The 17526-nt window shown below is 48.5% G+C and overlaps 1 pseudogene; it reads left to right on the top strand.

The window, feature by feature from the left end:
• The first annotated feature begins 1923 nt into the window (after positions 1-1923).
• LOC144119199 (uncharacterized) lies at positions 1924-10771 on the top strand (annotated as a pseudogene).
• Positions 10772-17526: the final 6755 nt, after the last annotated feature.

Below are 17526 nucleotides of genomic sequence, written 5' to 3'. Positions count from 1 at the left end.
AAGGCTCTTCGGGACGACGAGAAGGTAGGCGGCCTTGTTCGGTGAGAAATTCTTCTTCACGACGATTCCCTGTTGCAGACAGTAGGACGATAGTCCACGCCTGAAGAGGGCAGGAGGTGAAGGAGACTTCCCCTCAAGATACTCGTGCAGGTGCTGTAGGTCAGGATCAGATTGCTGCTGTCATGCGAAGTCGCTGGAACTTAGCAGTCCAAGGAAAGCGTCGTCGTCATCGTCTTTTGGCGGCGTGTCGACAGGGGCTCGTGTCAGGCAGTCAGCGTCGGAGTGCTTTCGCCCAGACTTGTAGACCACCGTGACGTCGAATTCTTGGAGGCGCAAGCTCCATCGAGCGAGACGGCCAGAGGGGTCCTTCAAGTTAGCCAGCCAGCACAATGCATGGTGGTCGCTCACAACCTTGAACCGGCGTCCATACAAGTAGGGACGGAACTTCGATGTAGCCCAGACGATCGCAAGGCACTCCTTTTCAGTGGTCGAATAATTCGCTTCTGCTTTCGACAATGAACGACTTGCATATGCTATTACTTTTTCGACTCCTTCGTTTTTCTGGACGAGCAAGGCGCCTAGACCAAAGCTGCTTGCGTCGGTATGGATTTCTGTCTCGGCGTTTTCGTCAAAGTGCCCTAGCACCGGTGGAGACTGCAGGAGACGCTGAAGTTCGTTGAAGGCTTCCGCTTGTGCCGAATTCCATGTGAATGGTACGTTTGCCTTGGAGAGCTTGGTCAGAGGTTCCGCGACGCGCGAAAAATTCCTCACGAAGCGTCTGTAATAAGCACACAATCCCAGAAATCTGTGGACCGCCTTCTTGTCATGAGGCTGTGGGAAATTGGCATTGGCGGCTGTCTTCTGCAGGTCGGGGCGCACTCCGTCTTTGCTGATGATGTGGCCGAGAAACAATAGTTCGTGGTAGGCAAACCGGCACTTTTCAGGCTTCAGGGTAAGTCCGGATAACTTGATTGCGTCGAGTACTGCCTTCAGCCTCCGGAGGTGTTCCTCGAAGCTCGCTGCGAAGACTACAACGTCGTCTAGATAGACGAGACAGGTTTGCCACTTGAGGCCTGCCAACACTGTGTCCATTACCCTTTGGAATTTTGCGGGTGCGGAGCAAAGCTCAAATGGCATGACTTTGAACTCGTACAGTCCGTCCGGTGTGATGAAGGCAGTCTTTTCCCGGTCTCTTTCGTCGACTTCAATCTGCCAATATCCACTCTTGAGATCCATCGACGAGAAATACTTGGCGTGGCAGAGCCTGTCCAGAGTGTCGTCGATCCTCGGGAGGGGGTAGACGTCTATTTTCGTAATCTTGTTCAGTCGCCGATAATCGACGCAGAATCGAAGAGCACCGTCTTTCTCACTAGAACGACCGGTGCCGCCCATGGGCTCTTCGAAGGTTGGATGACGTCGTCGCGAAGCATTTCCTCTACTTGGTCCCGGATGGCCTGTCGTTCTCGCGGCGACACACGGTAAGGGCTTTGGCGGAGAGGTCTGGTGTGTTCGTCGGTTATAATTCGATGTTTGGCTATCGTCGTTTGTCGCACCTTTGATGACGAGGCGAAACATTCGCTGTAACTTTGAAGAAGAAGGGTGATTTTCTCTTGTCGGTCCCGGGGTAATGCTGGGTTGATGGCGAACGTGGGAGCATGGTCTTGCTTTAGGCTGTCATTTGCAGGTTCGTCGGAGATGATCAAGGCGTCCAGTAAATCAGTTGCTTCGTCCAAGAACGCAATTGTAGTGCCTCTGTTGAGGTGTCGGTATTCTTCGCTGAAGTTCGTGACCAGTACTTCGGCTTTTCCATGCCGCAAATGAGCGATGCCTCTTGCGACGCCAAGTCGTCTGTCTAAGAGCAACTGCGTGTTTCCCTCGATGATGCCTTCTGCGTCTTCGAAATTTCTTGCTCAGACGGGGACGATGATGCTGGACCGGGGTGGGATGGTTAGTTCTTCATCGAGAACACTGAGGGCCTTTGACTGCTCTGGGGTCGTTTTCGGAGGTAAAGCTTCGTCCGTCGAAAGCGTGATGGACTTGGACTTGAGGTCGATGACTGCGCGGTGCTGTGTCAAGAAGTCCATCCCCAGAATGACGTCACGGGAACATTTCTGAAGTACAACGAATACTATCGGATATGTGTGTCCGTTGACAGTCAGTCTCGCAGTGCACCTTCCTGATGGCGTGATGAGGTGTCCGCCTGCTGTGCGTATCTGCGGGCCATCCCAAGTCGTCGTCACTTTCTTGATCCGGTCGGTGAAGGAACCACTCAGCACGGAATAGTCAGCTCCCGTGTCGATTAGAGCAGTAACGTTTCGGCCGTCGACAGTCACCTCTAGATCGGAAGTCCTTGCTCTTGCGTTGCATGTAACTTTCGGCGTCGGGTCACGGCTTGGTCGGTGATTGCGACTGCGGCTGCAGGGGCTTGTCGATGTCGGTGGCCTTGGGGTCTCTTAAGTTGCGTCGTGTCGTCGTCGGTGCGGCGTCGCCGTTAGTTCTCGTCGTTGGAGGGTCTTCGTTTTTTTTGCCGGGAAGCAACCTCACGTCCTAAGGTTGCTGTTTTCAGTTTCCCCTACGGGGGCTGGGGGACCTTCCTCGCACAGCCGCTGCGTAGCTGTGGCAGGGCGACGTGAAGCGCGAGGCTCGCGGCGAGGGTGAGCGGGAAAATCGGCTCGACACGTATTCGTCGCGGCGCAGGTAGTCGTCGATTTCTTGTAGATGTTGGCCGAAGCGTGGTCGTGGTGCGTCAACGGCGAATCCGCGAAGACCGATGCGTCGGAACGGGCAGTGACGCAGGACGTGACCGGCTTCACCGCAGTGGAAGCACAGCGGACGGTTGTCACGGGTTCTCCAGGTGTCGCATTTCCTTGGGCCCGAACGTTGTTCATAGGTCGGGTGGGCGGGGCCCGGAGGGCGGCGGTCCAGCACTGCTGGCTCACGTCGAATAGGGCTTGGGGTGGCACGTCGAGGCGCGGGCTTGCGTACTGCAGCGACGTAACACATGGCTGGAGCTTGAGGTTCAGTCGTCGCAGAAGGGGAGCCAAGCGCATGCCGCACTTCTTCACGGACGACTTCCGTCAGGCTCGCTACTTGAGGTTGTGAAGATGATGGCAGCAGCCGGCGTAGTTCTTCGCGGGCGATTTCACGGATGATCTCCCGCAAGTCGCTGGTTGTAGTCGTCGTGTCCGGAAAGCTGGAGCAGACCTGCGGTGGTCGGTTGTACTGCCTTGTGCGGGCGTCCAGGGTCTTCTCAATCGTTGACGCTTCTTCAGCGAATTCGGCGACAGTCTTGGGCGGATTTCGTACGAGGCCAGCGAAAAGAGACTCCTTCACGCCCCGCATTAGATATCCGGTTTTCTTCTCCTCCGTCATATTCGGGTCAGCTCGGCGGAAAAGACGCTGCAGTTCTTCGACGTACATGCTGACAGTTTCGTTTGGGTGCTGCATCCGTGAGTACAGCAGCATCTGCGCCTTTTCCTTCCGGAGAATGTTGGTAAACGCCTTCACGACTTCAGACTTGAATAATTTCCAGGTCTTCAAGGTAGTCTCGTGGTTTTCGTACCACGTTCTTGCAGGACCGTCAAGGGAAAAGAAAACATAGCGGAGCTTCATGTCATCTTCCCACCTGTTAAATGTAGCCACGCGCTCAAAGTTGTCTATCCAATCTTCCGGGTCGTCGCCAGGGTAGCCGTGGAAGGTTGGAGACACCCGTGGCTGGTGGAGCATGACAGGGGTGGACGTCGCTGGCTCGGTCATGGGGGCGCTGGAGCTTGTTGTCGTTGTCGAGTAGGATCCGGTAGTAATCCGTGCTGAGCTTGCAGGCCTTGAAGACGGCGGCTGTGTCGTACCTCGGGATCTTCTTGGCTCTCGTTCTCTACGGTGGATCTTCCAGGTTGGGTTGGGTGCATTACCCAGCACCTCCACCAGATGTCACGAGGTGGTGACGGGAACTCCGCCGGGGTCACGTAGCACCGACTGGGGTCCGGTCTTGAGGAAGGCACAGAGCAGCTCGTAAGAGAATACTTTAATAGGCTGGCTTACGCCCACTAAGAACAGCTCTGAAAACTCAGCGGCGGCGACAGCAGCGAACGTGCTCGGCGGTCGTCGACTAACAGAATGCCCGCCGCTCTTAGCCGTGCTCGATTTTAAAGGCGGCAAGGAAAGTTCCAGAACATAGTAGGCACACTTGGGCGAGGCTAGGAAAAATCGAGATAACTCTGGTCGCGTCTCGCGTCCCAGAAAAGTGATAATGCGGCGTGCCTGCCGCGATAAGAAGAACAGACAAAAAGCAAGCTTCGCGGCAATATACTCTTCAGGGGCTGAATCGTCCCCCTCTACGGTGACGAAGTCCATGCTTGACGAAGCACTGGGCCGGGCTGCGAAGCGGAGCCTATCTCCAGCGTAGGTAGGCTTAGCGAGGCTGGCACTGGGCTCGGTGGAATCAAGTGTGCAAGTAGGCCACAAAAACGGAGTGCCGGTTTCGAAAATGGGCTGGGCAGTTCCCGCGCACCTTCATGAACTTCGGTAGACACAATAAAATTCAGCGGAAGTTGAAAAGTTGGTCAAAATAGAAAAAATGACTGGAGCCCATACGCACCGGCGTCTGCACGCCAGAATCCGAAACTATAAACCTCGGTCGAAAGCGAAAAGCTGCATCTCGCTGCCTATGTTTATGGTCGAGCAACTCGCGGTTTTCATAGATATTCATACTTACACACGGTATTAGGCATTTTTTATTTGTTAAACATCTTGCTTTCTTCGAAACAACATTAAAGGCGCTCACACAAGAGAGTATATATTTCTTATAGTTTCAGTGATATTTAGAACTGTATTCTTGCTCGTTGCATTCGGAGATATGGAACCAAATCCGGCTTCAAACGACGCACAAAACCTGCAGGTAATTTCAGGAAGCCAAACTGAAGAGAAATTGGGTTTTTGGGGAAAGGAAATGGCGCATTGTGAGACAGGCGTAATTTACTGTTCTTAAAACCAACTTTCATTTAGCTTTCCTTCCCTTACCCGCCGCGTTGTCTCAGTGCTTAGAGCGTTCTGCTACTGATGCGGAGTACCCGGGTTCAAATCCGAGCGCGGCGGCTGCGTTTGGATGGAGGCGAAACGCTAAAGGCACCCGTGTGCTGTGCGATCTCAGTGCAAGTTTAAGATCCCCAAGGTGGTCGAAATTATTTTCCCGCCGCGGCGGCTCAGTGATGCGGGCGCTCGGCTACCGATCCGGAGTACCTGGTTTCGAACCCGACCGCGGCGGCCGCGGTTCGGTGGAAGTGAAACGCTAAAGCGCACGTGTGCTGTGCGATGTCAGTGCAAGTTAAAGATCCCCAGGTGCCAAAAATTATTCTGGAGCCCTCCACTACGGCAGCTCTTTCTTCTTTTCTTCTCTTATTCCCTCCTTTATTCCTTCGCTTACCGCGCAGTTCATGTGTCCGCCGATATGTGAGACAGATAATGTGCCATCCCCTTTCCCCCAAGACCAAATTTTTAAGAGCGTTAGCTCTTCCTCATCACGTTTCGTGATTTCGTGGGGCCTGCTACCACCATTGTTCACAGCGCCATCTGTGCCAGCAACTACTCATCACGTTTCGAGATTTCGTGAGGTCTCCTACCACCCTCAGATCAAAGCGCCATCTGTAGCTGCAACTAGAAAACAGCGCACCTCGCATTGAGATTTGTAGCGCTCTCTACAATGGCATTGTAGAAGCAGCCACCTGCCGCGTGCCAATGATGACGTCACGGTCGAATATGGTGGATAGAGGTGGAACTGTGTGAGCATGAGGTCAGGGGACGAAATGGCAGCGTAGTTCCAGTTTCTCGAATACAAGATTGTGGCCATTAAAATTGGTTGTGCCCTCTCATCCCTCCCTCCACCAAACATTATCCTAAACCGGGTAGGCAAACTGTGCCGTTAGGGGACCGCTACACAAGCATATACATTCGTTCCTTTATATATGCTCCGACACCAACGGGCACCCATTCGGGGACAGGTGTATTGGGAGCGAGCTCCACCACTGGGGCGACTGGCTCTAGCGTCGACTTTACGTATAGTAAGTGGGATTGCCGGACTCCTCTTACTGTTGTGGAAGCAGGCGCTAGATCTGGAGAAGCGTCTTGCAAGCTGAAAATTGCGTTATTATCTGTATTTTTGTGCTAATGGGTGCCAACACTGCACATTCTGATGGTGTGCGTCGCTGGGAGTGATACGGTTCATTTCAGCTGTTGCCATGGTCGCTTACTATTCGGTGCCTCAATGCCGGATGTACGCGTGAGAGCTCGACGTAAGCATCCATTTCTACCCGAAATGCAGGAAGATGCGCGAAGCTTGGATGATCAAATTGCGAATGGGAAAAGGCGCAAGTGCTCATTCTCGTGTGTGCTGGCAGGAAACATTTCGGTGAGAAAGACTTCGTGTATGGCGCTGGCGCTAAACTGTTCGGTGAGTAGTTGGCGACTGAGCCGTGCGCGTTACCGCCCTCGCGCGTATCACTTGTGAAGCTAACGAAGGCGTATTGCTGGCAGGATGGAAAAGGCGCTGTCTTCTACGCGAAGCAGTTCCGACCCAGAACCTGTCTGTCCGATCTTCGCACCGCCAGCCGTCAAGTCGGCGTCGTCGAAAGAGGGTAAAGAGCCGATGTAGGCAGTATGCATGGGGCCGTGAGCGCGGTTATCGCAGTTTCGCGCATAGCTCGTCATCCTGGAAACATATTTAAATGTTCGGAAGTCAAAACCATCGCATTCTGTGCATGTTTAATAACGCTGTTTTAGATTGCTGCGCCTGTTGTTATGAGTGGCAAAGCTTTTGGTACTGTGGTGTTGGTCGGGCCTGTAACTGATAAATTGACGTGTTCATTGTGCCGCGAGTCTCCTAAAAGCTTGCTTATGACATGTGAATTCCACGGTAAAGGCAATTTTCTGATTTGGCACTCCTATTCTTGTCGATGTGACTTTTTCTCATAGCCACTTTAATCAGTGCGTTTGTGGCATGTTCATATCTTTGCTTTTCATTTTTGTGCCCCTTGTACGAACATATAAGAGTGCTATTTAAAACAGATAGAATAAATATTCGCGTTTTATACATTATGATATCACTGTACGTCAGTGCTAAGCTAAAATTTTGTTTGCACAAATGAGCGACGCAAACAGACGCGAAGTATTAAATGACGGACATTAATGAAATACAAAGGCCAGGTAAACTGCTTTTCATGTGATTGGTAATTATAATTTTGTCTGTGTAGCATTACGTAACGCCTGTTTATCAACTGAGATTTGTCATTTGTTCGTCAACAATGCCATTAGGTAGGAATTAAGGCTGATATTACATTCAAAGAAGCGAGCGTGAAGAATTTATACCTACTTGAATTGCAGAGGCTGTGGTTGACTGTTGTAATTGTCGGCTTTTGTGCAGCTAGAAATTTGCAGTACCATTGTAGGAGAGACATATCTGAAGCAGATTTTTATTTTCAGAAGGCAGGCCATTACGCCACATTTTCCCTAAAGAGAATTTGGTCCCATTGCCTGCACATGACCCTGAGAAGAAGACAACACATCTGACTTGGCAGAAATTGAACTTATTGTGCCTGACTCAGGAAGTGATGCAGATATCAGTCCCAGCCCAGGTAGAAATCAAGGTATCATTATTAGATGCATGTTTATTTTATTATTTCATTCATTTATTACATATGGTAATTACAGAGATATATTTTATTTTCAGATATCCCTGCCGATCTTCAGTCCATAAGGAAGGAGATTGGTGTGCAAGTTAGTACGGTCGATGCTGCACGACAACAACCACTGAGCACGCCAAGTATGCAGGGAGGAAAAGATTTAAACATATTAACTGGGATTCCCTGCTTTCAGCTGTTCTACAACACGTGCGATGTTTACAGTGACAGCCAGATAGTCATTCAAGCAAAAAGCTTTTACTTACCAAATGAAGATGCGGTACTGTTAACTTTCGTCAAGCTAAATCACAACATGTCATTTTCACTGCTTGGTGTGCTTTTTGGCATTCTTCGCACCACAACGTCAGAAATATTCAAGGCTAATGTAGTAATCCTAGCTGCAATCTTGAAGATGCAGTCTTCTGGCCGAGCAAGGAAGCTGTTGTTGATAATTTGACTGTGTACCTTAAGGACTACTCGAGTGTGAGAGCTGTGTTAGCCTGCACGGAGATCCAAATTCAGAGGCCACGGGATATGGAGTCCCAGCTGTTGGCATACAGCTGGTATAGGGGCGTGTACACAGCCAAAGTTTTAGTCTGTGAGACACTAGGAGGCCACATCAGTTACGTAAGTGAAGCTTATGGTGGTCTGGCATCTGACTCCCACATAACAAAGGAGAGCAAAATACTGGAAAGGTTTCTCCCTTCAGTTGATAGTGTCATGGAGGATAAAGGATTCTTAATAGACAAACTCTGCCTCGAGCATCACATCACAATAGTGCGTCAACCGTTCGTACGAAAGAGAAAGCAAGTTGATAAACATGAAGCAGAAAAAATCAAAGCATTAACGTTGAACGTATTAACTTTGAACGTGCCATTGAGCGCATGAAAGTGTTCATGATTTTGGTGGGGAACTTGGGCACAGAGTTTTTTGCTTACATTTATTCTGTTGTACAGGTCATTGCGGGAATTTTGAATTTATCTAAGCCCATTTTCTTTTGTGACAAGTTTTTGCTTAAGGAGAACGTTACCAAAGTACATATGACATGTGTTCAATTCGTTCTTTCTTTGGATTGTGGTTCCTATGGCTCATTTGTTAATTTGCTTCCACCAAATGGTGCAGGTTTTTCTATATTGTTAAGTGAGATCAGCATTGTATTTGCTCTGCTCTTTAAAAAATTCTTGTTTTGCATCTTGTTACCAGTGTTCATCATCTATTTCAGTTTCGTTACTTCCTTTAAATGTGCACATTAGATGCGTTGCTTCTCTTGACAAAAATGTTTTCCTATAATATTTAGTATTTTCATTTTTCTCGTGGTTTTTTTCTTCTTTGCATCAGTTCCTCCCAATGCATTCCTCATTTGGAATCTCAAGCTATTCCTGCATATCACTAATTTATGCAGTGAACAGCATGACCCAGAGAAAAGGTGTATTGCACAAAACAAACACTTTATTTACAGCCATTAGCATATTAAAATGAATAATGGTGAACACCTACTGTGCTTAATGAGTTAAAAGGCAAGGTAGCACGTAAGACTTCAAAAAATAGACAGCCCTGTCCACAACGTCAATAAAGAAAGACTTGCTGAATATTTCAGCAAGCAGCAAGCAGTTTTCGCTCTCTTGAAACACGAGACGTCTGCACTCGATACCCTTGCCAATCCCATCTGCACCTGACAAAAATACTTGCTAGTCTTCTTTAGACAGAAGCTTACAGCGTCAGTTATTATTTCTTTGGCTTTGAATTCTTCTTAACTGATGGGGAACTTCACTTCAAGAACTGTTTGAGTGCAACAGTCGCATGTAACTAGCCCATCTGGACTGGCGCCAGTGCATGGGTGCTGGTCTGAAATAAGAAGCCCGCACTGCATATATTCGAGTTTTTGTGCTGACTTACAGCTGAATAGGCCTCCTTTGCTGTCTCTTCTACTAGAGTGCCTCTTACCATTGCAGATGACTGCACTGAGTTCTCTTTCAGAACCTCTTTTGGAAGATGTCGCACATCATGTAGTCCCATCCTTGTTTTAAGTGTGTGCACCCGTGTATATAGAGAATATGCAATTGATGCTATTAGCATTCCTTTTTTGTATATCAGCCAATCCTGAGAATCTGCTTGGGCCTCTGTTAGCTTAGTTATCTGTTCAATTTCCGTATTTGTGTACGCTTCGTGCACGTAGCCATAAATCTCGTCTACAGAGAGCATTCCTGCTGCAATGGCCTTCCTGGCAGCTTCAAAAAGCGCTGGTGGCTTCTTAAATGCCATCATATGTATGGCCTCCTGCATTTGTTGCACTCTCTTGACACTGCTTATTAAGTTGAAGACTAAAAGAAGTCTTCATGGGCAGCAGTGGCGCTGCATCGTTGCATGAATGGTCTCCTGTCGTGCTCTTTGAGCATTTACTTGGCACCGTGCGAGTCAGGTGGTGACTACGATTTCATAAAATAAAGTTCAAATTTTAAGGTGTACCTTAAACAATAAATTCCTATGCATTTTTGTGTTTGAGAAGGTGGTTTTTACTGAATAGCAATACATGAAAAAGCATCTACTTTTCCCTGAAACCATTGATTTATAGGTATTTAAACAGCAGGTTCAAGTGCCATGCACAAACAGTGATAATGCACCGTATAAGAGTCTGCAGACAGTAAGGAAGCTTGCTAATTTTTTGGCATTGGAACATTTAAACTGGCAAGTTTTAACAAGGTGTTCAGTCACGAAACAGCCTGCATCAAACTAAGCCACCTACATAATATATCCACTTACTGCCTTCACAGTGGCGGAGAGCAACACAGTTGTACGGCAATTCTTTCAGCAGCCTCTTCAGCACGTCGCCTTCAGGCACCTTGATGTTTTCATTTTAGCCTACAACTTGAAAGGTTCCATCAGCCTACTTTCTTGAGCACACCTTACAGCATTTTCACTTCCCATAAGCACTTTTTAATCCTCTTCAAGGACACAACGCCTGAACTTAGTGTATCTCTGGTGGTGTTGCGCAGCTGCCATCAGGAAGCCTGGTGCTTCTCAACTTGATAAGCGCTCCAGATCCTCAGAGTGCACTGAAAGACTCTGTTAGTGCCCTCAAGCTTATGAAAAATCTAGGTTGAAGTGCGAAAAAAGTTTGACACAAAATTAGACAACACTTTTTGCCAGTATATACAGCAACATTTCCTTGTATTATTTATATATTATGGTACCCACAGCACCAGGACATCACAGTTGGGGAGGGGGTACAAGAAGGCTCCACCAATGCATTTAACAAATCGTTTCTTCCTTGTGCGATTCAATTCTGGAATAACCTACCCGAAAACATTGTTGCTGAGACTAATTCTTCCAACTTTAGGCAGCTACTCATCGAACATTTTCAAGAATAATAAAACCGTCCTATACCCGTTGTCAACTACGATGCACTGTAAAACACCAAACACTTTGCTGGACGCGTTCTATTACTGTAGTATGTATTTCTGTGTGCTTCTTCTTTCCATTTTCTTTCATTGACTATATTAATTTGTTTCTCTTTTACATTGCCATGTTTTCTCAATTTTGATTGAATTTCCTATGTATGACCGTCGGACACTGTATCCCCACTTATGTAATGTCCCTACGGGACCCTTAACGGTTAATAAATGATGGTGACAAACGATGAACAGACATTCATCCGAAGCCCGAATGGCAATATGATCGCGGTCAGTGCCGATGGAACAGATAACCTGAAAGACTGCTCTGCACAGTTGAAGATTTTTCCGTGTCATTCCCATCGTTCACTCGGCTATATACGAAGCTCAAAGGAGCAGTCGAACGGCGCCCTCCCGCCGGCGCTGACCGTAGTCACTCGCACCTGTCACAGAAATCTTGCTACCGAGGTTCTGTAATCACTTACCTCTGACTGGTGGTGGCGGTGTTGCAGCTCCCGTAATCTCCATAACGGCATCGGCATCAACAACGCTGGTCTTCGAGCACAGCCGTCGCAGTGGCGAAAACTCGCCGGCGTACACTCCACAACAGCTCGCTCATTCGGGGCGTGCTTTGTTGCCGGATGGGGGGGGGGGGGCAAATGCCTCAAATAGACTTGAACAGGCCCAGACCGAAGCAAATATTTATTAAATCACTGAATGAATAAGTAACTAGACCATTAACGCGCAACTAAACTGGACGAAAGAGCATCGCTCAGAGCAGCTCAACGCGCGCTTTCCATCTTATTACGTCACAAGTTCGCCGGCGAGAGGGGGCGCCACGGTATGTCCTCGCTCACAATACCGAAGTTGGTAGGCAAATAAAACCCTAAGGGTTGTGGAGTAGAAATAAACCCACAATTAAATAATAGGTAAACATTGTATACAAGCAATTAGTAATTGAAGCGTTACCGTATCGCACCGCAAGCCGAATTCTAGGCCCACCTTGGCCCCCGAAACGAAGAAAATTTCGTTTCGGACGTATTTTGAGGGAGTGCAAATCGGCAATCGGGGGGTGGGGGGTGGGGGGGTAGACGTGCATCGTAATTTTTCTGATAGATGGCGCCAGGGGGCGTGCGTGCACGCGTAGCCCAGCCTGGTGGCAATCCACCCCGTTTCAAAGGATATTTCATTCCGTTTCTCGAGACGAGCGGCGCGTTCTTCGCATTCTTCATCTCGTAAACCAAACAGCTAACGCTCGTTACTTCAACGTCTTCCAGACGGTGGCGGCGACACCTTTTTATTCCATAGTCCTTCACTACGGCGCCTCTTGCTTTCTTCTCTTAAGGTGGCGGTTCCACTGCCGCCATCTTGCGAGTAGTTCAAATTCTGCCACCAGGCTACGACACTGATCCATGACTGGGAACGTGTCTACCCGTCTTGCCCCTGAGCGACCCGAGACTGGTTCTGGTTGAGATGTGTTTCCGGTCCTTTCTTGACCCGCGCGCTGAGTGAACGTTTTTCTTTTGTTGCTGCGCCTGCCTTCAGAGGGTTACAGATGAACCATGGCAAACCCGGCTGCTTGTCCCCGTCGTGCGTGGGGGGAGGTGTTGGCTGGGGTGGTTCGGCATGCTTCTTTCTCTGCCTGCTCCTTGCTGGTTTTTCCACATCCACACACGGTAGCCTTCTGCGGCTATGTAGCCAAGGCTAAGCATAGAGGGAAGAAGGGCCTTGTCGTCGCGAGTGGAGCTTCCTTTGTTCGGGTTATGGTTGTGGAAGGGTGAAGGGAAAAAGTTGGAGAGCCGGGACAAAGAGGGTACCGTCTTTGCCCAAACGGCATCGGAAGGGGGATTATCTTTGTTCGGGATAAGGATGCGCGGCACGGGAACAAAGGACCGCTTCCCTCCCTCTCTTGTTTAGCCTTGGGTCATTTGAGGGTATGTGCCGCTTCGTTCTTGCGTTGTACCCGACTACAGACTTTTCTATTTTCAATGTCGATACATAAGTGTTGGCAAAGAAAAAGAAACCCAGTACGCAGTAAGCGAAAAGGGAAAGCGGACGACAAAAATAGAAAGGTGTGATATCATGCAAATTATACATGCTTTTTTATGTCCCAGGTATATACTTCTGGCGTTTTTTTTTTTGCAATGAACCTTATAGTTGAAGTCGGTGCCTTTCTTGTGTTCTTCTTTCTGCCCTCGTCTTTTGCGCGTACAATCACTTCGTCCCTGTTGATGCATAGTAATATTAGTAGTAGTCGGAACACTCCTGGTGTAGAGTGTAACCTGCCAACTCGAGCGCTGAAAAAAAAAGTTTTTTATCAAATATTGTTACATCTATGATAATACAACTGTAACAAAGACAGCTAGACAACTTCAGACAACGCTCGACGGATGCTTGTCCAACCATAGAATCTAGGGTTGGTGAAGAACAAGGTTTAGAGAAGTGGGCAACTGTCAATTTCTGTTTACCGCTGAGATGAATCGATATTGCACAAGAGACGTGAAATTTCTACCGAGAGGGTTATCACCGCAGCGTGTCGGAATGAGTTCGCCTCAGAAAAAAATATTCGTCGTACATGCGGCGGCATCTTGCAACCAATTCGGGACGGTCAATTTGAACAGAATTTTGCCAAGGTTTACAAAAATGCAGCATAGATGCATAACATTCACGAAGCGGACTAAGTCTAAACACTGAACGAGGATAGGGGGGGGGAGAAACGTTGTCAAAAAAGGGGCCAGCTATAAAGGGATAGTTCTGTGGGCACTTAGGGCGTCCCCCTCCCCTCTCCCGTTTGGACCCTGAACTGTGTGCTCTTATTTATGTTAGACATACACCCCCCGTCAAAAGTATACGGCCCAAGGGGTTTGTTTGTGAGGCCTGCTGCGTGCCTCGTTATGCATGCTCAGCGGCCTCTCGTGAGAGGAATAGCATCGCTTCCCCAACCCTCCCAATCTTTGGAGTGCTAGATGTGCTAGGGAGCCCCGCTAAACAGCTTAGAAGTAAACCCCTTGGGCTGTATACTTTTGACGGGGACTGTACGTCTTTCTTCTTGCATCCAGCTTGCCTTATTAGGTTGCTTACTGCCTTTAGAATTTTCCACTGCGTGCTGAAATGTATATCTTACTCGCCTTGCGTCGATTTGCCCCGATTTAGGGTTGGTCAAAGATAGAAAAAGCGTGCGTGCGTGTGTGCGCGTTCACGCACGCGTACCTGGAAATTGAAGCGACAGCTGTTATTTTCACACCGTCCGTTGTCAGGCAGCTATAACATCCTTGAGATATTTTTTGATATTTTTTTTCCCGCGATATTTTATTTGACAGTGAAATGCGATGCCAAGAGCGGCACGCTATGGAAGAACGTTGGCAGCTGCTTCCTTGTCTTGCTTCAGCTTCCCGTAATAATGCACGCGCTAAAAGCAGAGTGCATGCCTTTGTAGTTTTCGAACCAATATATTGGGCGGACTACTGTCCATTATTTCAATGTAACCGGAGTGTATTGTCATATTTATTGCACAGGGAACACGTAAGAAACGTGTGTACAGTCATGAAATTTATGAGCGTGAATACGGGAGCGCATGGCAAGTATCCTCAAGACCTACTTGTGGCGACACGCGGCGGCTGCTTTTATCAACGTGGTGGAAAGGGCTATGCCGCCTTGCCTGCTTCCAGCAAGCAGGACACACATCCCTTTCCACTTTGTTTATGAAGGCGACCGCCGCGTATCGACAAGAGTAGGGTTCGAGGCTATCTGCCACGCGCTGCTGTGTTCACGCTCATAAATTTCATGACTGTACTTTCGTGTTGAGCCCGCCCTTTGGTTTCATGGGTTAGTAGCAAATCATTTTGAGATGGGCCAGTTGCCATGCATTCACACATTCGCAGCAAAATAATTCGCTTACGATTTTCGCTTACGTTAACATTTTTCGGTAACTTGAGGTGTCACGTTACTAGTTATTTCTTATTTCAATTGCCCCGCTCCGCCTATTTTTCAGAAAAAGAAACGCCGAAAATGTTGTTGCAAGTAAACAAGATCTACAGACCGGTGTTCTCGACGACCCTTGTTGGGGCTCGCATGCATGCCAGAAAACACCTGCCCTTGACGACGCACTCAAGTAAAAAAAAAATGCACGAACACGCATTCACACACTTGTCCCCACACCACTCACGCACGGAACTCTCTAAAGAGTGCACGCATGCCGAGCCACCAATAGACCATTTGCAGAAATCTGTAAGTCAGTTTCTCTGTAAGCTTGTTTTCCAACCAGAAGGTCTTGTTCCTAGGCAACACTCTCGCATTCTTTGTGGAAGCAGTTCCCCTTCTGAGTAAACTCAGGAATGTCGCCAGTTTACTTCAAGATGGCCCCAAGAGAGCCGTCGAAAGAGTACAATGGTACAGAACAGAAAAGGGGACTGCAGTCAACCGGCTTTAGCACTGAAGTATCGGAAAAAAGAAGGAAATGGACCTTTGTCCCTGTGCCGGCAGTAGTGAGCTACCTCATACTAAACTTTCTAAACACTTTCTGCTCAACAACACTGTCACTCCAACTTTCTCCCTTCATAGTCATACAACCCCCCCCCCCCTTTCTCCCCTATCTTGAACAAGGAACAACCCACTCCCCCACTAACAACCCCACTAGGAAGAGAGGCAAGCTGTCCGATGACAGCTTTGCAGTGCAGCTGCAGTAACAGCAAGTTGTAACTATTAGAAAGTTGTCGTTGTTTATCAACATTGTTTTCAAAATAAATTTTGTTTATTTATATCTGCAACTGCGGCTACGTTTCTGTTTATTGAGTTCCTAAGCGAGCGAGGCTGACCTTGAACACCTTGACATAAACACTAACATTTTTGTGATAATTATGCAGGTTCAAGTGACAAAAAATGTTCATGTGCGCAAATACATTTTTTTTCCGGAACTAAGCATTCCTTTATTGCTACACAATTTCCGCGTAATTTCGTAAGCAGGAGCACACCAGAATTACTGTAAATTTGTTGAGTTCAGCTATGTTTTCTTTGTGAGGTCGGAATTATGTGAAAAATGAGCTTTATAAAATTGTTATTTTCAGTTCTTACAGCGAAGCCGCAGTGTAATTATGGCCATGGAGTAGCGGCAAAGTAACGTGCGATCCTTTTTTTTCGGCAATGGTAGGTAACGTAGGCGGTAACGCGTTCTTTTTTTTTTAGCGTAACGAGTAACGTATTTAGTTACTTTTTTTCGATAACGCCTACAACACTGGTTGTACCCGACTTATAGATCCGTTCGATTCGCCTGTACCACATGAACTGGTTCCCGCGGCACTCCAGCTCACATGGCTTCATTTCAGCGGTGAAACACGGTGCGCTCTGAACCACGGCATTCGTTTGAAAGTAGTGCGAGTGTAGTTCAGGAAAACTGCAACCCTTCTCAGTGGTTAGTGCCGAAATAGTGCAGCTGCAGCCGCCATGAACGCAGATGATGGTTTGCGCGTAGTGATAAACGGCGGAGACTCAAGTAATTCCACTCGTCGACAAGCTAGAACACTGCTCGAGTTCTCCAAAAAAAACGGCTACACGTGACTGACATCACTGTAAAAAACAAAGACGTGCATGCAGCATGATGCATGTCGACACAGTTCAGTCGCGTCGTTTCGCGCCAGCTGTCACGAGGTGCACATGCACGCATCGAGGCTGGTTCATGGCAACATTTTATTGTGATGTGCTCTTTGAAGATTTCTTCACGAGATACGAGATGTTGGCAGCCGCTGATGTGGGGTGTAAACAGAAACAGCTGGCTGCAATTCACTGGCGTCACCAAGGCTAGCAGACGACCACGCCTGCACTCGACCATCCGTTTTGGAAGCAGACAGTGCCAAACTGCGCTCAAACCACGGTGAAAGACATAGCCTACTATTACACCGTGGCTCAAACTGCCGGAACTAGCGCTACACACTCAGGGGCACCGCCGCACAGCTTTGCCGAAATGGTACAGCGAGTGCAGGCGAATCGAGCGCTCTCCAACTTCCCCTCCACAGCACAGCGCTAGCCGGAACAACGAACAACCGACGGCACGAGGCAAAATCCTGTCTCCTTCCTTCTTCAGCAATGCCAAAGCTGTCCTCGAAAAATAAGACGACGCCTAGAATGCTTTTCGTAGCGTCAGGGAGAGGCGATGGAGAGCGCGCGGCAGCGGCGGTGGCCCCGGCACGCTAGCTATGTGCCGCTACTGCGCATGCGCAACTGGCGAGCGCGGCGGCGGCACCTGAGTCACCGCCGCAGCGACGACGGCGGGCGCCGTGTGACGTCACTGCTCCTCGCGCATGCGCAGTACCTCCTTTCCTCAGCTCTGCGAAATGGCTAGGCGACTCGCGTAGTGTTGCTTTCGCAAAAAGCAATCCAGCAAAGCAATATGGTGTAAATCTGCTCGGAAGCTACAGAGGGCAAAATGGAAGGGAACGTGCAAATATTGTAGAGAAATGATTCCCTCTCGTGAA

This window comes from Amblyomma americanum, chromosome 1, assembly GCF_052857255.1.
Source record: "Amblyomma americanum isolate KBUSLIRL-KWMA chromosome 1, ASM5285725v1, whole genome shotgun sequence".
Lineage (NCBI taxonomy): Eukaryota > Metazoa > Arthropoda > Arachnida > Ixodida > Ixodidae > Amblyomma > Amblyomma americanum.
The sequence above is the reverse complement of the archived record's forward strand: the minus strand, read 5'-3'. Positions and strand labels throughout refer to the sequence as shown.